Source organism: Oncorhynchus gorbuscha, linkage group LG04, assembly GCF_021184085.1.
Source record: "Oncorhynchus gorbuscha isolate QuinsamMale2020 ecotype Even-year linkage group LG04, OgorEven_v1.0, whole genome shotgun sequence".
Taxonomy (NCBI): Eukaryota; Metazoa; Chordata; class Actinopteri; order Salmoniformes; family Salmonidae; genus Oncorhynchus; species Oncorhynchus gorbuscha.
The window spans coordinates 50,303,891-50,324,199 of record NC_060176.1 but is presented as its reverse complement, the minus strand read 5'-3'; the positions used below and the strand labels follow the sequence as shown (position 1 = coordinate 50,324,199).

The window sequence follows — 20,309 nt, the reverse complement described above, 5'->3', positions numbered from 1 at the left end:
TCGGCCTTCTGTAAGTCAATAAATTCACCTTGTTAGTGTAAAATAAATATGCTATAGGTTGTGTGGAGCTGTGGAGCTGTGGTCGGGTCTATCAGCTGTAGTTACATAGACCTGATGACAATCAAACAGGATCTGACCTGTACCGAGGGAAAAGTTTGGATTTTGGACCCAGACCCTCTCGGGTGTTTGGGTGGACCTGTGAAGACCTCTAGTGTGAGGGAGAAAGAGTGTCTGAGTAAATGGATTCTTGACCTATGCCCTTTGGTAGTTCATTTACAGTGCAGTACAGTGTGTGCATTAGTCTATTAGCAGATTCATGATTATTCTGGGGCTCAGTCTGTGACAAATTATGCTCTGCATTTATGTAGGGCAGATATTGCTAAAAGCACCCACCCTCTGCTTTAGCTCAGTGGGCTTATGCAGTCATATGTCTCACAGAAGACCTAAGTGTAATACCCTGTCATTTAGCCTCAGCCTGACACTGCCCTAGTAAGAGGGAGATAGATACCTGTAAGGGGTTTAGCCAATCATTAAAGGTTTGGATATGGGGCAATTCGGGCAAATGCCAGATGGGCTGGTCCATCTTTAGCCCAGTGTGCTTGTCTATTTATACTTTTTTTTCTGCAGAAGTATGGATCATTATTTGGCTAATAATGAGGGACTTGAGAGAAACAAATTGTACGGTGTATTAGAAATTCCTGGGCCGATTTCTTGTCCCAGTCCGTCCATTTTGCCTGTCCACCCTGCTTTGTGATATTACTCTACACAGAGGGTGGTGCGGACAGCCCAGCATATCACTGGGGTGAGGTCCCAGCCATTCAGGATATACACACCAAGCGATGTCTGTGGAAGGCCTGAGAAATTGCCAAAGACTCCAGCCACCCCTGCCATAGATTCTCTCTGCTTCCGTCAGGCAGTACCAGAGTATCAGGTCTCGGACCAGCAGGCTCCGAGACAACTTCTACCCCAAGCAATGATACTTTTTAAACAGATAGACAATAGCTGCCCACCACCACCAAGGACTATATGCACTGACTATGCACTCTTACTGCTCTCTACCCACACACGCCTACATTGACACGCTTGTACACACACACACACACACACACACACACACACACACACACACACACACACACACACACACACACACACACACACACACACACACACACACACACACACACACACACACACACACACACACACAGACTACCACTTATGCTGCTGCCATATTGTTTATTATTATTAATCCTGCTACCAGACATTTTCCCCCAAGTTTTACCAGCCACTCCATTTTCTTACCAGACAAATAGTTTTCAGGATAAAATAGAATTAAGAATTAAGATGCATCACAGAAAACACTGTAGCCCACACTTTCACCACTGTAGTGTTGAGATTCTCTATTCCAGACTACCACACACACACACACACGTTTTTTTTTTACATGTGGGCTCTGGATTGGAAAACAATAATGCTCCCAAATGCTCTATGACAACCTGCTAGTGTGGCTGGTAAAAATAGACATTCTACCAGCCATTGGCAAAATCTACCAGCATTTGGCTGGTGGCTGGTGTTAATTTCTCACTCTGTGTACATACTGTATCTACCTCAACTACTCCAGTATCCCTGCACATTGTACATTTGGTACTGGCACTGACCCTGTATATAGCATGCAAATTCTTTTTTTATTTTATTTTGTGTTTTTATTTGTTATACTATATTGAATACTGCGTTGTTGTGAAGGGCTTGCAAGTTAAAAATTTCACTGTACTTGTGCATGTGAGACATAAAACTTGAAACTACTAACAGATGACCAGCTCCCTGCTCTTGGCGGCTGCTGTTGTCTCCATTAATAGACAGATGCGGTAAGCAGGCCCATTTAACCCAGCAAACCACATCAGGGCAGGAAGGGGAAGTGAGGTGATCATGATCATCAGGCCCAGCAGAGCACCTCTGGCAGGAGAACTGTTGCCTGGAACTGCTCTGTCTAATGGCTGGAGTACCGTCAGTCAGGCATATTGCTGCATACTACCCCCCCCCTCCCCCACACACATACCACAGTCTCAGCTAAAACAATGCACCTAACTGGAATGGGCTGTCCTAAAACTGTAGTCTGTTATTGTCAGCCTATATTGTTGTGTACCATTCTTTATTCATGGCTGTGTTCTTAGGCAAAATTGTGAGTGAGCCCACTCCCCTGGCTGGGAAGCAACCACACACGTGAATACCTAGGATAGGATAAGTAATCCTTCTCACCCCCCCCTTTAAGATTTAGATGCACTATTGTAAAGTGACTGTTCCACTGGATGTCATAAGGTGAATGCACCAATTTGTAAGTCGCTCTGGATAAGAGCGTCTGCTAAATGACTTAAATGTAAATGTAAATGAATGGTCTCAGGATGCTTTACTGTTGGCATGACACAGGACTGATGGTAGCGCTCACCTTGTCTTATCCGGACAAGCTTTTTTTACGGATGCCCCAAACAATCGGAAAGGGGATTAATCAGAGAAAATGACTTTACCCCAGTCCTCAGCAGTCCAATCCTTGTACCTTTTGCAGAATATCAGTCTGTCCCTGATGTTTTCCTGGAGAGAAGTGGCCTTTTTGCTGCCCTTCTTGACACCAGGCCATCCTCCAAAAGTCTTCGCCTCACTGTGCGTACAGATGCACTCACACCTGCTGCCATTCCTGAGCAAGCTCTGTACTGGCGGTGCCCCGATCTCACAGCTGAATCAACTTTAGGAGACGGTCCTGGCGCTTGCTGGACTTTCTTGGGTCCCCTGAAGCGTTCTTCACAACAATTGAACCACTCTCCTTGAAGTTCTTGATGATCCAATAAATGGTTGATTTAGGTGCAATCTTACTGGCAGCAATATCCTTGCCTGTGAAGCCCTTTTTGTGCAAAGCAATGATAACGGCACATGTTTCCTTGTACATAACCATGGTTGACAGAGGAAGAACATTGATTCCATGCACCACCCTCCTTTTGAAGCTTCCAGTCTGTTTTTCGAACTCAATCAGCGTGACAGAGTGATCTCCAACCTTGTCCTCGTCAACACTCACACCTGTGTTAACGAGAGAATCACTGACATGATGTCAGCTTATCATTTTGTGGCAGGGCTGAAATGCAGTGGAAATGTTTATTTGGGGATTCAGTTCATTTCCGGGGCAAAGAGGGACTTTGCAATAAATTGCAATTCATCTGATCACTCTTCATAACATTCTGGAGTATATGAAAGTTGCCATCATACAAACTGAGGCAGCAGACTTTGTGAAAATGAATATTTGTCATTCTCAAAACTTTTGGCCTCGACTGTACATACACATGCAGGTAGGCCTGCTGCCTCAGACAGGATATTTTATTTTTTATGTATTTGTTAATTTTATTTTTAACTGCATTGTTGCGAAAGGGCTTGTAAGTAAGCATTTTAAGGTAAAGTCCACTTGTTGTATTAGGCGCATGTGACTAATAAATGAGATTTAGGCTAAACAAACAGCGATGGTTTACACTCATAACCATGGTCCACATCGAATGTGAGATTGTAACACAAATGTCCATGGAGGAGTGGTGTGTGTGACTATGTGTTGGTTGGTTCTTCAATCCCTGTATGGACCTAAAATCCCCCAAAGTTTCCACAAGGATAGTAAAACAAGGAAAATGCTCCCTCTTTAGGACATTTCCCATGTCCCCATGTGGACAAATGCTATTTTAAGTTTAGCGTTAGGTTTACAATTAGGGTTAGGGTAAGGGTTTTGGGATAAGGTTAGAGGTGAAATCGGATTTTGAATGGAAATACATTTTAGGTCCCCACAAGGATAGAAGAACAAAGTGTGTGCGCAGGTGCACTCACTGGGCTGTGGAAACTGAGTGTGTATCAAGACACCGGGGGTGTTTCAATTTGCATACTATCGTGCTCTGAGCACGCAAACTGGAGCATGCAATGGTCAGAGTTTTTGAAACTGAGCATGGAGGGCACTTCTTGGGTGCATACTTTGTTTTTGTTCTCCTTTCGAAGCATGCATCGGCGCAAGCTTCAACTTCAAATATTTACAGGATTGTTGACGTAATGTGACGCCTAGACGCAACCGTGTAAAAACGATGGAAAATGTTATAGCTGTTTTGCAGCTGAAGCGAGAAAATGAACTCAGACTTCCGAATGAAATGTTGCCCGTTCACATCTCATATGTTGCCGGACTACAATCCATTTATCTTGATACGTTAATAAATACATACTGTGCTAATTCTGACATGTTTACCTGCCTACAATACCCACTGTCGTATGGGTAGATCGCATGACCATAGCCAGTTAGCCCTATTGGATTTACTATCTAGCTACCCACAAAGAATTGACAGCTAGTCATCTACCTCTCATAACATTAGTTTTAGATTGTTTTTGCCCGTTAAACCAGCTGGCTAGCTAGATGATTACTATTGACTTATAGCTAGCTGATCATTATTAAGTAAAAAGGTTTGCTTTGTGTATGTCTACTTTAGTCTCTATTGCCATTATCCTGACTGGAAGAAGGTTCTGTGAATGGGGAGATACAGCGTGAGGTAATACAGTAGATGGAGTGCGACTTCTTTTCAAATGTAATGTTTTATGCGTTCTCCACACTCTCGTCCTCACAAGAACGTACTAATAAGAACGTCCTCGGAGAATACACTCTGAGCATAAGTGTGGAGCACTGTAGTATGCATATTGAGAAACACCCTGGGTTGTGGTTGCGAGTGATTTAGTCTGGAATGTTCTATATAGGAACGGGGGTGCTTCCGGTGACTCAGCCACCCCACCCTAACCCAGGCCTCAAACAAGCACTGTATTCCAGGAATTCTTGAGTACAGCCCCCCCCTCCCCAATTCCCCCAGCTTACTGGTTACCTCTTCCTTCCTTTACTTCTCTATCCTCCCTCCTCCTGAGAGATTTCTGGCAGCCAGTGGAGATATCTCCTCTTTTGGCCTTTCCTCTGTTATCGTCTGATTTGGTGCTCCATCCTAACCCCTGACCCCCTCACAGAGCTGGGTGAGGCCCAGTGGAGATCGAGAGACACAAGTCAGTTTGTGTTTTTCCCGCATCATGGCTAGGGTATGGGGAGGGCAAGGTAATCCTAGATCTGTGCCTAAGGTCAAGAACAACTTCACCTGGAATTTAGCCAGTATCACTGAATACTTTTACTGAAAATGGTTGAAAACCTTCAGGTGGTATGTTGTGGTTATAACTAACCATGTTCAGTATTCACTGATATTGGCTATATCTTCAGATCAAGAGGCTTCTTCTCATTAGGACAATGATATGCTCAATGATGGAGATAATCTACGACTGAGAATCAGTGGAGATCTGTTTCTCTGAAAATGATGACCTGCTGGGAGAGATCACATCACACTCTAGATCAGCCCTGTGTCTCAGTTGGCACTATATTCCCTATATAGTGCACTACTTTTGACCTGGGCCCTACACACACTAATGAATAGGGTGCCATTTGGGAGGCACACTAGAGATCAGGGCACATTCTCAGCCTACTCCGGGATGCCCCTGTGAACCCACTAGCAGAGGTCTGTGCTGAATCAACCATGTGAACAGGCTGCTGTTTGCATGGTATTTACTTAGAAATAACGTAACATGGTAATTACACAACAATTACATGGTTGTTAGTGTTCGGCATCTGAGATTCCTGAAACAAGCACCACTATGTACAGTTTTGTATTTCGTAGTGTTGGGTTATTTGAATTAAATATGCAGCAGAAACTACTGCTGCATGTTATGATATAATGCCTCAGTAAAAGCAAAATTAATAGCAGCTGTCATTCAAAATAAAGCTTTCCAGAGTCAGCCTAATATCCTGTTGTTGTCTGTCTGCCTGCCGTATGCTACTGTATGCCCACACTGTTTCCATGGGCTGACTGTGATGGGTGCCACCACCGCCTAACCTTCTTGGAAACGACATTTTAAGAATTTCCTCTTCAGAAAATTGGACAAGAACGGGAGTTCTTTTAATAGAGGGAGTGATTTTGGTACCAACTGTTTTCCCGACCTTTAGGCAAATGTCAGCAACTGGTGCCTTTGTTTTTTCCTATGATTTATTTCATGGAGGTACGACTCCAGCAAATCTCACTGCTTCTATGGATGTTTCAGTGTTTCACACTTTTACAGTGTTAGTTTCATCAGTTATTGTACAATATGATATAAAACAGAAACATCATTTTGACTTCACTGGGCCTTTAAAGAATCATGTAACAATTTGAGCTTCTACTTTTAAAAATCCACCTTTCCAGATACAAGTCTCTCACCGTTGCCCCTTGTTATAGACCACCTTCTGCCCCCAGCTGTGCCCTGGACACCATATGTGAATTGATTGCCCCCCATCTATCTTCAGAGCCCATGCTTCTAGGTGACCTAAATTGGGGCATGCTTAATACCCCGGCCATCCTACAATCTAAGCTTGATGCCCTTTATCTCTCACAAATTCTCAAAGAACCTACCAGGTACAACCCCAAATCTGTAAACATGGGCACCCTCATAGATATCATCCTAACCAACCTGCCCTCCAAATACACCTCTGCTGTCTTCAACCAGGATCTCAGCGATCACTGCCTCATTGCCTGCGTCCGTAATGGGTCTGCGGTCAAACGACCACCCCTCATCACTGTCAAACGCTCCCTAAAACACTTAAGCGAGCGGACCTTTCTAATCTACTTTGCCCGGGTATCCTGGAAGGATATTGACCTCATTCCGTCAGTAGAGGATGCCTGGTTATTCTTTAAAAGTGCTTTCCTCACCATCTTAAATAAGCATGCCTCATTCAAAAACATTTGAACCAGGAACAGATATAGCCCTTGGTTCACTCCGTACCTGACTGCCCTTGTCCAGCACCAAAGCATCCTGTAGTGTACTGCATTAGCATCAAAGAGGCCCTGAGATAATCAACTTTTCAGGGAAGTTGGGCACCAATATACACAGGCAGTTAGGAAAGCAAAGGCTAGCTTTTTCAAACAGAAATTTGCATCCTGGAGCACAAACTCCAAAAAGAGCACCTCCTCACAGCTGCTCACTGCACTGAGGCTAGAAAACACTGTCACCACTGATAAATCCACGATAATTGAGAATTTCAATAAGCATTTCTCTACGTCTGGCCATGCATTCCACCTGGCTACTTCTATCAAATCAAATATATTTAAATAGCCCTTCGTACATCAGCTGATACCTCAAAGTGCTGTACAGAAACCCAGCCTAAAACCCCAAACTGCAAGCAATGCAGGTGTAGAAGCACGGTGGCTAGGAAAAACTCTCTAGAAAGGCCAAAACCTAGGAAGAACCTTCCCCGGTCAACAGCCCTGCACTCCCCACAGCAACTTGCCCAAGCCTCCCCATTTCTCCTTCACCAAAATCTAGCCAGGCTAGACAATCTGGACCCTGTCTTTCTAAAAATGATCCAGCAAAATTGTTGCAACCCCTATTACTAGCCTCTTTCGTATCGTCTGAGATCCCCAAAGATTGGAAAGCTGCCGCGGTCATCCCCCTCTTCGAAGGGGGAGACACTCTAGACCCGAACTGCTACAGACCAATATCTATTCTACCCTGCTTTTCTAAGGTCTTCGATAGCCAAGTTAACAAACAGATCACCGACCATTTCGAATCCCACCGTACCTTCTCCGCTATGCAATCTGGTTTCCGAGCTGGTCATGGGTGCACCTCAGCCACGCTCAAGGTCCTAAACGATATCATAACCGCCATCGATAAGAGACTACTGTGCAGCTGTATTCATCGACCTGGCCAAGACTTTCGACTCTGTCATTCACCACATTCTTATCGGCAGACTCAACAGCCTTGGTTTCTCAAATGACTGCCTCGCCTTGTTCACTAACTACTTCTCAGAGTTCAGTGTGTCAAAACGGAGGGCCTGTTGTCCGGACCTCTGGCAGTCTCTATGGGGGTGTTGAATTCTTGGGCTGACTCTTTTTCTCTGTATACATCAATGCTGTTGCTCTTGCTGCTGGTGATTCTCTGATCCACCTCTACGTAGACGACACCATTCTGTATACTTCTGGCCCTTCTTTGGACACTGTGTTAACAAACCTCCAGACGAGCTTCAATGCCATACAACACTCCTTCCGTGGCCTCCAACTGCTCTTAAATGCAAGTAAAACTAAATGCATTCTCTTCAACCGATCGCTGGCCACACCCGCCTGCCCGTCCAGCATCACTACTCTGGGCGGTTCTGACTTAGAATATGTGGACAACTACAAATACCTAGGTGTCTGGTTAGATTGTGAACTCTCCTTCCAGACTCATATTAAACATCTCCAATCCGAAATCAAATCTAGAATCGGCTTCCTATTTCACAACAAAGCATCCTTCACTCATGCTGCCAAACATACCCTCGTAAAACTGACTATCCTACCGATCCTTGACTTCGGCGGTCATTTACAAAATAACTTCCAACATTCTACTCAGCAAATTGGATGCCATCTATCACAGTGCCATCCGTTTTGTCACCAAGGCCCATATACTACCCACCACTGCGACCTGTATGCTCTCGTTGGCTGGCCCTCGCTTCATATTCGTCGCCAAACTCACTGGCTTAAGGTCATCTATATGTCTTTGTTAGCTAAAGCCCCCCCTTATCTCAGCTCACTGGTCACCATCGCAGCACCCACCCGTAGCACACGCTCCAGCAGGTATATTTCACTGGTCACCCCCAAACCCATTCCTCATTTGTTCACCTTTCCTTCCAGTTCTCTGCTGCTAATGACTGGAACGAACTGCAAAAATCACTGAAGCTAGAGACTCATATCTCCCTCACTAAATGTAAGCACCAGCTGTCTGGGCAGCTCATAAATCACTGCACCTATACATAGCCCATCTGTAAATAGCCCATCCAACTACCTCATCCCCATACTGTTATTTTTCTCCTTTGCACCCCAGTATCTTTACTTGCACACTCATCTTCTGCACACCTATCATTCCAGTGTTTTTAATTGATATTGTAATTATTTTGCCACTATGGCCTATTTATTGCCTTACCTCCCTTATCCTATCTCATTTGCACACACTGTATATAGACTTTTTCTATTGTATTATTGACTGTATGTTTGTTTATTCCATGTGTAACTCTGTTTGTGTCGCACTACTTTGCTTTATCTTGGCCAGGTCGCAGTTGTAAATGAGAACTTGTTCTCAACTAGCCTACCTGGTTAAATAAAGTTTTTTTTAAAGAAAAATAATTCTACTGACTTACACAGGCTTCAAGCTTCCTTCTCAGCTATCCACAATACAGCTATGATTGAAGAATGAAGTAGGTGTTAAACATTGGCTTTGCTATGCAGAAAGCAGCAGTTGACTACTTCATTGTCAGCACTTTGAATTAAATCAGTAGACCGATATCAATATCTTTGAAAATACCATGTACTGTAAGTATCATTTAGCTTTTAAACAAGTCAATCTGTTTTACATTTACATTTAAGTCATTTAGCAGACGCTCTTATCCAGAGCGACTTACAAATTGGTGCATTCACCTTATGACATCCAGTGGAACAGCCACTTTACAATAGTGCATCTAAATATTTTAAGGGGGGGTGAGAAGGATTACTTTATCCTATCCTAAGTATTCCTTAAAGAGGTGGGGTTTCAGGTGTCTCCGGAAGGTGGTGATTGACTCCGCTGTCCTGGCGTCGTGAGGGAGTTTGTTCCACCATTGGGGAGCCAGAGCAGCGAACAGTTTTGACTGGGCTGAGCGGGAACTGTACTTCCTCAGTGGTAGGGAGGCGAGCAGGCCAGAGGTGGATGAATGCAGTGCCCTTATTTGGGTGTAGGGCCTGATCAGAGCCTGGAGGTACTGAGGTGCCGTTCCCCTCACAGCTCCGTAGGCAAGCACCATGGTCTTGTAGCGGATGCGAGCTTCAACTGGAAGCCAGTGGAGAGAGCGGAGGAGCGGGGTGACGTGAGAGAACTTGGGAAGGTTGAACACTAGACGGGCTGCGGCGTTCTGGATGAGTTGTAGGGGTTTAATGGCACAGGCAGGGAGCCCAGCCAACAGCGAGTTGCAGTAATCCAGACGGGAGATGACAAGTGCCTGGATTAGGACCTGCGCCGCTTCCTGTGTGAGGCAGGGTCGTACTCTGCGGATGTTGTAGAGCATGAACCTACAGGAACGGGCCACCGCCTTGATGTTAGTTGAGAACGACAGGGTGTTGTCCAGGATCACGCCAAGGTTCTTAGCGCTCTGGGAGGAGGACACAATGGAGTTGTCAACCGTGATGGCGAGATCATGGAACGGGCAGTCCTTCCCCGGGAGGAAGAGCAGCTCCGTCTTGCCGAAGTTCAGCTTGAGGTGGTGATCCGTCATCCACACTGATATGTCTGCCAGACATGCAGAGATGCGATTCACCACCTGGTCATCAGAAGGGGGAAAGGAGAAGATTAATTGTGTGTCGTCTGCATAGCAATGATAGGAGAGACATTTACATTTACATTTACATTTACATAGAGAGACCATGTGAGGTTATGACAGAGCCAAGTGACTTGATGTATAGCGAGAATAGGAGAGGGCCTAGAACAGAGCCCTGGGGGACACCAGTGGTGAGAGCGCGTGGTGAGGAGACAGATTCTCGCCACGCCACCTGGTAGGAGCGACCTGTCAGGTAGGACGCAATCCAAGCGTGGGCCGCGCCGGAGATGCCCAACTCGGAGAGTTTTCTTTTATCATATTTTGTAACAGAGTGCAGCTATCTCTCCACTAGTCTAACTATTGTTCCTGCAGTGAAGAGGGTTCACCATCTTCATCGACTGTTTTCATAATTTATCTGCAGATAATCGGCAAAAAGCCTACCAGTATGAAAATTTGGGGGCCAAATGAACAGCTCTCGTACTGATGCAATTTGGTAGGCTACTGACAGGGTTGGGTAGGTTACTTTCTAAATTTTATCTGTTACAGTTACTAGTTACCTGTCCAAATTTGTAACAATAATGCTACTTTTTAGTTACCCAAACTAATGTAATCTGATTACATTCAGTTACTTTTTTTGATTACTTTTCCCTTAATAGTCAATTAGAAGAAGACCATGTATGTTGCAAGTTGAACAGAATCTATTGTAGGATAAATCAATGTTAAAGTTTACATAGCTGGCCATGTATGGATTTTAAATGTGACTTTATAGGTTGGTTATGTAGGCTTCTTCTAACTAAACCACTGCTTTCTACCACATATAATAACACAATTTAAATGATATTTCCATTAAAAAACAGTTCAGAATTCCAGTCATTCGAATAAATGTTATACCCCTTGAACTTCAAGAATATGATTTGAAAATATGGAATTATAGATTAGCCAAATTATTTTACCTGAGCAGAATACCAAAACTAAGGACTTATTAGCCAGCCCTACTCTGTTGTTGATGAATTTGTGGTGATGGAGGATGGATTGGGCTCATTGATTTGAGTTGAAAATTAAATGCTACGCTCATGGAATGGCATGCTTTGAGCACTACTGAAAAGTGCTATTTACATTTGAAAAATGAATGCCATGTTCTGCATTTGCTATAGGTCTATTGTTTACCTTTTTGGTGGTGACACTTTGATATCTTGACCATATGCAGCTGTTTATTAAAGGGCAAATCCACAGATGAAACCATAACAAAATGGACCTCTGTTTTGATAAAAAGCTAAAGGAATGGGCCTGGAGAAATGTAACCACTCTCAGATTAATAGACCGAGCTATGGATGGACTGACCATCCATGATATCAACATTGATTTATGAGGCTATACAGTGTTTTGTTTACATTGACAATTTTTACAAACATTGGAGAAAAACAAGCTTATATTTTGGGTTCTCATGGAGTGTGTCAGTTGAACTTAAACTCGTGAGGTATTTATAAGTTATATTCTTCAAGAATCATATAAGTCCAAAACTGGATGTAGCAACTACAGATCGCCCCTTTTTAGGTCAAGTGTGTGAGTTTTGAGCATGTGTCCATGAGACCTTTGGATTTTGTTAGAGAAATAAAATCCCCACTTTTATTCCACAGGCTGGGATCCGCATTGTGCAGCTGATGCCAGAGCACATTTTTCACTGGCTGGTTTCAAAAACAATGATTGATAGGCAACCTAAACGTCTTGTCCGGATCAATACCATGGACATATAACTACGTTGTATGATTTTATGAATGGCCAGGATATATGAGATCGACTTCATTCAGTCAGTTCGACACCTTTTATGAACTAGTCAAGCTTGCTGTTCGTCAATCAAAGCACAGTAAATAACAGCAGCATTTCTACTGGCCCTGACATGGTGTATTTCTTAAAGGGTGGAATGCTTTTTCTCTATATTCAGCTATTAATATAATAATAAAATGTAGTTATTACACGTATTAAAAAGCTGTGCAGTATAATTTAGCAATACAAGTCTACTCAATTCTTTAGAATTGTATTAATTGCATTAATTTTTGTTCCTAAAGAATGTCATTTTGAGATTTGAAAATAGGACGCTTTATAAGAAACGTTGCAAAAGAGGTATGGACATGGCTACAGTAGGCTAGCCAAGAGGAATGATGGGTGTATTTCTTTTTTTTAGCTTTCTTTTTGCAGACTATCGACAGTATCCGGCACATTGCTATTATTTCCCATCGAAGGTTTTACTTTTAATTTCCCTAAAATAAATAAGATCAGCGTGTAGATTGCTGGCCGCTTCTTTTTGCTCGGGACAGCTTGCATGTGCTGTGTGAAGGCATCAACACAATGATGGCTACTGCTGGAGAAGTGACTTGCGGGTGGGCTTGAAGGTGCTTGAATGAACCGCCAATAATTTTGCTCAAATGATATGACATTTACGGGTGTTGTCATCAATGGTTTGCGATGGTAAACTGCGACAGAGCAGGTAAATGTTGAACTGGAATGCAAAAAATGCACTGAAAAGTTACTAACCTGACAAGATCCACTGGCCCAACACATGTTTTTTCTGCAGGCCATCATTAACCTCTAAAAGTCTACCAAGGATCATTTAGCTAGGCTATTTGTTTTAGAATTTTAGGACCCCTTTAGGTATCTCAAACAATATTGTAAAAAGTATTTGATAAAATATTGGTTGTGTGCTTTATTACTATAGCCCATAGTAACGCATTGATAAATGGCAACAAAAAAAATTAGAAATGACATCATAAGGTTTTGAAGTGTCTGCCCTAATTCTAGGAGATAAGAAAGTTCAGCAAATATATTTTTGGGGACACATATTTAACCCCTATTTAAGTCCAGTGACTGAGAATACTGCCCTTTCCACATTAGTCATTAGTTTGTAGCCCAAACTGTTTGGGTGCTACAGACAGAAGTTGGCACTTCAGCGTTACTGACTTCAGGCGGGTCCTGTAGGGCTTGTGGGGGTCGTAGAGCAAAACGGAGAACACCGTTGTGTAGGACAAACCGTTTTCGGCATGTCTCATGGTCTGAGACACGGTTGTAGCTCGGCCACCTTCCACCGCAGATGCGGAAGGGCGTGAAACACAGCAGAGATGTCTAGCTTAAAATTACGGATTTAGATAAGAGATGATTGTATTATGTTACTTAGATTGATGCATGGGTGCACAAGCATTTCGCTACACTCGCATTAACATCTGCTGACCATGTGTATGTGACCAGTAACATTTGATTTGATGTTAGCAATAATGGCACACATTTCAACTATTCCAAAAGAGGTCAAAATATACCCAATCCATTGAAAAGCTGTGTGTGTTGCGGTGTGTTTCAGCTGCAGAACCTGGGGGTGAACCCGGCTAACATTGGTTTCAGCTACCTGACCATGGAGTCTGACAAGTTCATCTGCATCCGGGAGAAGGTGGGCGAGCAGAACCAGGTGGTGATCATAGACATGGTTGACCCCAATAACCCCAGCAGACGTCCTATCTCTGCTGACAGTGCCATCATGAACCCTGCCAGCAAGGTCATCGCCCTCAAAGGTAGGGTACCACCACGACCTTACTCTTGCCTCCCAAGTGGCACCCAATTCGCCCAGGTAACACACAACTTATGACCAGGGCCCATAGGGCACTATGTAGGGAATGGGGTGCCATTTGGGAGTCACATTATGACCCCGCTCCCTGACCGACCCTCCCTGGGCTCCTTATTCGACCAGTGTAATAACAACAACCAAAACGCTCTGTTACAATGCACTCACTAAGTAGTTTCTTGTGAATCCAATGCTGCTGCTATGGTAATTTCAGCCTTAATACAGTACACCGCAATATGAGCAGCCTATTTCTTCATTTGTTCCTGAAAAGTTAAGAACAGTAGATGCGTGTCTGCTTTACCGTGCGTACTATTCACACAGGATTGCTGTTTATGTAACTCCAGCGTTAACATAGCTGTCAAAAGAAGTGTTGGGTGTATCTGTTATAATGCACTATTTCCTCCTGTGCTATAAGTACCAGGAGTCAGTGCACTCAGACATATTGCCTGAAGTGTACTAAATTGGTCATGTAAGTTGATTTTCCACCACTGCTTCTAGCCCTTAGAGCCCCAAGTGCTTTAGCCTTCATGTCTATCGGTTTGCCTTACTTCTGATGCTTTCTCTTCAGGCTTTGCACAACTCTCTACCTCTCTCTCTCTCTCTCTCTCCCCCTTGTTTTTTCTTTGACTGACTCTTTGCTTTCTTCCCCTTGCTTTCTGTCATCTATCAGAGGGTGAGTGTTTCTCTCTCTTTCTCTCTCTCTCTCTCCTCCCTCTCTCGCCGTGAAGTCTGCCTATCTCTCCTACTTCATCTCTCTCTTCCTCTTTTTCTCGGACTGACTCATGGCTTTCTTTCCCTTGCTTTCTGTCTTGTCACCTCTCAGACGGTGAGTTCCTGTCTCTGTCTGCCTGTCCGTCCGTCTATCCATGGTGTCTTTGGTCATCATGTCCCTTCTCATAAAAGCTTCACCACCTTCTTAACCCACTGAACTCATGTATTCTGGTTACTTCTGACAAGTAACCGGATCAATGAGACTGTTTTGTGGACAGAGGAGCATTTGATTCTGTACATTTGAATCCACACATTGTAACTTTCCCACATGCTAACCCCCCACACCCCCTGACTGTGACCTCTCAAGATTTAGAACTTTTCAGTTTCAGAGTTTCCCCAAAACACCCCCCCCCCCCTCCAAGACACACACACACACCCTCACATACTTTTATGAGAACCATACACATGTTAGCATGACCTGTTGTATGCTGGTAGACTGTGTGTGGTATCCATCATCAGATATCATACACCCTGGAAGGTGTGTGTGTGTGTGTGTGTGTGTGTGTGTGTGTGTGTGTGTGTGTGTGTGTGTGTGTGTGTGTGTGTGTGTGTGTGTGTTTTAGGGCTGGGCGGTAAACCATAAAACACAATACAACGGTATTCATTCACGGACTGGTTTGGATTTGATTTGTTACGTTAAATAATTCAGTAATAACTCAAAAAAATGATGGCAATCATCTGTTTTTATCGCCAGTGAGAAACTGCTAACAGCTGAGAAGAGAACTGCTAGCTAACTTACAAGCACATGTCGACAACAATCGTCTGACTACCCCTAGTGGTGAAATTAAGAACTGCAATTGAAGCCGAAAATGCAGTCAGAGGAGAAGGATTGTTCTGTCAAGGATGTTTTGTTGTTGGGAATAGCGATATACTAAGACAATGGCAACGTGACATGGTGTGTAAGTGATAGCAAATGAGTGCAGGAAATTAAGAAATTGATTACAATGCTGGAATTGAACAAATAACTATGCAAATGGAAAACAATGGGTCGAGTACCAGAGTTGGGGGCTATAAAGAGGATTTTGATTCTTATGCAATATTCTACAAATAGGACTACCTTACTGTCAGTTTTATCCATTATTTTTGGCTGAAACAATTAGAATGGGAAAAGCCCATTAAAACCATATCGCCCAGCCCTAGTGTGTGTAAGAGGTTTTGGTCTCCAGCCCTAGATCTCACTCTACAGTGTACCAGGTATGTTGTACCTTTTCACCTACATCTTATGGTCTCTGTGAAACCAGTTCCGTTCCTCACTCACTTCATTGTGCAAACTTAAAACTACAGGACATGCTGTCACTACTATGCTGTCCCTTAGGCTTAGTTCCATTTTTAAAAAACTGGTTGTGATATGGGAGGTTAGTAAAGTATGGAGATTGATTTCCACACTCATTATTCTCCGCATGCCAGAGACTAGAACAGTTCAGTAGTAGGCAGCGACACTGATTCTAGAAGCTCTTTCTCACTTTTTCTTCAAAATAGTCTAAATGGCTATGCCCTGGTTAAGAATACTTGGGCCTGGAATGTGTGACAAATGTCTTAAAAAATAAAAAAAGTAACCTTTTTTTCACAACCTAGGAGATTGAGAACACATTCTCCTTTACAGCAACAACCAGGGGAAGAGTTGCAAAGTTGTCCTGGTGGATCTGTCTTCTAGATACTATCTATTAGGTCTATTGAGCGTGTTATCTATCTACCTCCCTCCTCTTTATCCCCACTGCCTCGACGCTCTCACTGAACAGGGAAATTGAGCACTTTTGACTTCTAGAAATCCAGTTTGCTGGGAACTTAAAGGGATAGTTTACACACGCTACAGATTTGTGCAAAGTACAAATCTCATCAATACATAGAGGTCCATGATCCTGGATAGTCAGCTAGCAACCCAAATGATGTGAGTTCACTAGCTACAGTTTAGCATTAGCTTCATTCAGGTTCAGGGCAAAACAAAGTGTTGTGTCTCACTGTTTCGCCTCTCTCGCCCTCCCTCGGCTCTCAGCTGCTAAGTGCCTGCAGATCTTCAACATTGAGATGAAGAGTAAGATGAAGGCTCACACCATGACCGAGGAAGTCATGTTCTGGAAGTGGATCTCTGTCAACACCGTCGCCTTGGTGACTGAAGCGGCCGTCTACCATTGGAGCATGGAGGGGGACTCGCAGCCCATCAAAGTGTTTGATCGGCACGCTAGTCTGGCCGGATGCCAGATCATAAACTACAGAACAGACGAACAGCAGAAGTGGCTCCTCCTTATAGGGATCTCGGCACAGGTACACACACACACACACACACACACACACACACACACACACACACACACACACACACCTTGTGATCCGTCTTCTATTGTCTCACATACAAACCCATACTTCAGTGTGTGCACACATCAGACATCACCGTACTTCGGTTCTTTTCTAGCATGTTCAGATAGTGATGACATCCCCTCTTTTTTCTATCCTGCAGCAAAACCGTGTGGTGGGGGCCATGCAGCTGTACTCTGTGGACAGGAAGGTGTCCCAGCCCATCGAGGGACATGCTGCAGCCTTCGGAGAGTTTAAGGTGGAGGGCAACACCAAAGCCTCCACTCTGTTCTGCTTCGCTGTGCGCAGCCAGGCTGGGGGCAAGGTGAGAACCGGACACTGGGGGGTATACAGTCATGGTGAACCTAGTAATGATTCCATAACAAACCAGGAGACCCTCTGTAAGCATTACTTGTGACTGGAGAAACTGGAGGAAGCTTGTGTTGACTCTTCTGCAGTCGAATGATGATGAATACTTAATGCATGCGGTCAGTGCATACGGTCAGTATGTGTGGTTAGTATGCGGTCACTATGTTGACCTGTGTGGTCATGTTGTGTTCCAGCTGCACATCATAGAGGTGGGTCAGCCGGCTACAGGGAACCAGCCGTTTACTAAGAAGGCTGTTGACGTGTTCTTCCCACCTGAGGCTCAGACAGACTTCCCCGTCGCCATGCAGGTAAGGACCCCTAAAGACCCACCAGGGAAGGACCCACTCGGGGTGCCTCTCTCAATGAATGAATGCATATCAGTCGAGCCAGACTGGATCGGCTGGGAGGTTTTCTTAATGCATATTTAACCAGTACAACTGAAGTGGTTTGTTTTCTGTTTTGAGTTGACCCTTCTCTTGGCAACACTTATTTACTTAGCAGTAACCTGCACACACATATGTTTAGGATTCTTTAAGTATTAAAACACTTAACTGCCGCTCAACAATGCTGATAAGACCTTTCTTTGGCCCATACAGAGGGTATAATCTCTGTGTCCCCGGTTTCTCTGTCCTCAGATTGGCACCAAGCACGGTGTGATCTACCTGATCACGAAGTATGGCTACATCCACCTGTACGACCTGGAGTCAGGAGTGTGTATCTATATGAACCGCATCAGTGCCGAGACCATCTTCGTCACCGCCCCCCACGAACTCACCTCTGGCATCATCGGGGTTAACAAGAAGGGACAGGTAAGAATGTCAGACTCATTAGAATTACAATACGGATGTTTACAACAGGGTCACTTTGTTATGGGTGGATACCAGGGAAAGCATGTGCACATATACACATTATCCAGCCAAAATAAAACTTATTTATATATTTTTTTAAATTTGATTTTGTGTCATGTTCTTTCTTATGTTTTATTGAAAATCATCACTAAAAATGTGTTATTAATCCATTGATGTATTTGATCCTAAATGTTCGGCATCCCCCTCAGGTGTTGTCAGTGTGTGTGGAGGAGGAAAACATAGTGAACTATGCCACCAACGTGCTGCAGAACCCAGACCTGGGCCTGAGGATGGCTGTGCGTTCTAACCTGGCCGGGGCTGAGGAGCTGTTTGCCAGGAAGTTCAACACACTGTTCGCCCAGGGCTCCTACTCCGAGGCTGCCAAGGTGGCTGCATCCACACCCAAGGTAGGTCAGACGCCAGGACTAGGGGAGATGATCTGTTGGGTTGGTTTGGGCTGAAGGAGGGTTGCAACATTACGGTAACTTTCTCAATATTTCCCCAAAACCTGGTTGGAAGATTCCTAGAATCAGTAGGGAATACAGAACCCCCCAACCAGAATTTCTGGAAAACCTGAGAATTTGGGGAAGGTTACTGGAATTTTGTAACACTAGGAGGGGAAAATACAGTCTCTTTCTGGATCCTCCTTAGCCTTGCTATACACTTAGCAACAATAACATTTAATTACTGTATCTTATCCTCTTCCTCTCCTCCAGGGTATCCTGCGCACAGCGGAGACCATCCGTAAGTTCCAGAGCGTGCCAGCCCAGCCGGGCCAGGCCTCTCCTCTGCTGCAGTACTTTGGCATCCTGCTGGACCAGGGCCAGCTCAACAAGTTTGAGTCTCTGGAGCTGTGCAGGCCCGTGCTACAGCAAGGACGCAAGCAGCTGCTGGAGAAGTGGCTGAAAGAGGACAAGGTAGGACTGACTGGAGTGGATTAGGCAGCCTTGTTACTGTGCTCACACACACACACATCAAGACTAAGACTGTGTATGTAAACAGAAGTCCCCACGGGCCTCCTGTGGCGGAGTGGTTTAAGGCATTGCATCGCAGTGCTAGCTGTGCTGCTAGAGATTCTGGTTCAAGCCCAGGCTCTGTTGCAGCCAGGCGCAACCGGGAGACCCATAGGGCGGCGTACAATTTGCCCAGCGTCATCCGGGTTAGGGGAGAGTTTGGCCGGCAGGGATGTTCTTGTCCCATCGCGCACTAGCGGCTCCTGTGGCGGGCCGGGCGCAATGCGTATGGTGTTTCCTCCGACACATTGGTGCGGCTGGCTTCTGGGTTAAGTGGGCATTGTGTCAACAAGCAGTGCGGCTTGGTTGGGTTGTGTTTCTGAGGACGCGCGGCTCTCAACCTACGCCTCTCCCAAGCCAGTACGGGAGTTGCAGCGATGAGACAAGACTGTAACTAGCAATTGGATACCATGAAATTGGGGAGGAAAAAGGGGTAAAACTAAACACAGAGGTCCCCCCTCCATAGTCTGTCAATCGATTCCCTTTGTGCTTGTATATTTACCCTGAAATTCCAGTATAGCTAAAGTTGATGTGTTGCGTGTGTGTAGCTGGAGTGTTGTGAGGAGCTTGGTGACCTGGTTAAGGCAGTAGATCCTACACTAGCCCTCAGTGTCTACCTCAGAGCCAACGTACCCAGCAAGGTGATCCAGTGCTTTGCTGAGACCGGACAGTTCCAGAAGATAGTGCTCTACGCCAAAAAGGTACACTTCACTCTGAGAATGGATGGACCTCCCTTTGGATGTGTTGCAAATAGTACCCTATTCCCTATATAAAGCACTACCCATATGACTAGTGATGCTCTATGAAGGTAATAGGATGCTATTTGGGAGACACAACTCTCATAGTATCTCATAGCATTCTGCCATGATCATGATTTAACAAGACAACACTGTTTTAGTAGTACATTTGATTGACCTGAAGTACCTAGTTCTAAAATGTCAGCTTGCCCATTTTGTCTTGTCAGATGACAGCATTATGCTCTCCCTTCACCTTTATCTCTCCCTGCTCTTTCCCTTCCTCTT

General features: G+C 44.5%; 1 pseudogene across 1 annotated transcript in view; it reads left to right on the top strand.

Annotated features, from left to right (window-relative positions):
- LOC124034203 overlaps nucleotides 1-20,309 on the top strand; it is a 38,808-nt pseudogene that overhangs the window by 4,831 nt on the left and 13,668 nt on the right. The window contains exons 2-9 of the transcript XR_006838537.1: nucleotides 13,737-13,944; nucleotides 16,759-17,027; nucleotides 17,221-17,382; nucleotides 17,621-17,734; nucleotides 18,062-18,235; nucleotides 18,484-18,681; nucleotides 18,991-19,191; nucleotides 19,836-19,988. The product of XR_006838537.1 is annotated as a clathrin heavy chain 1-like (transcript). The remainder of the gene's footprint in view (nucleotides 1-13,736; nucleotides 13,945-16,758; nucleotides 17,028-17,220; nucleotides 17,383-17,620; nucleotides 17,735-18,061; nucleotides 18,236-18,483; nucleotides 18,682-18,990; nucleotides 19,192-19,835; nucleotides 19,989-20,309) is intronic.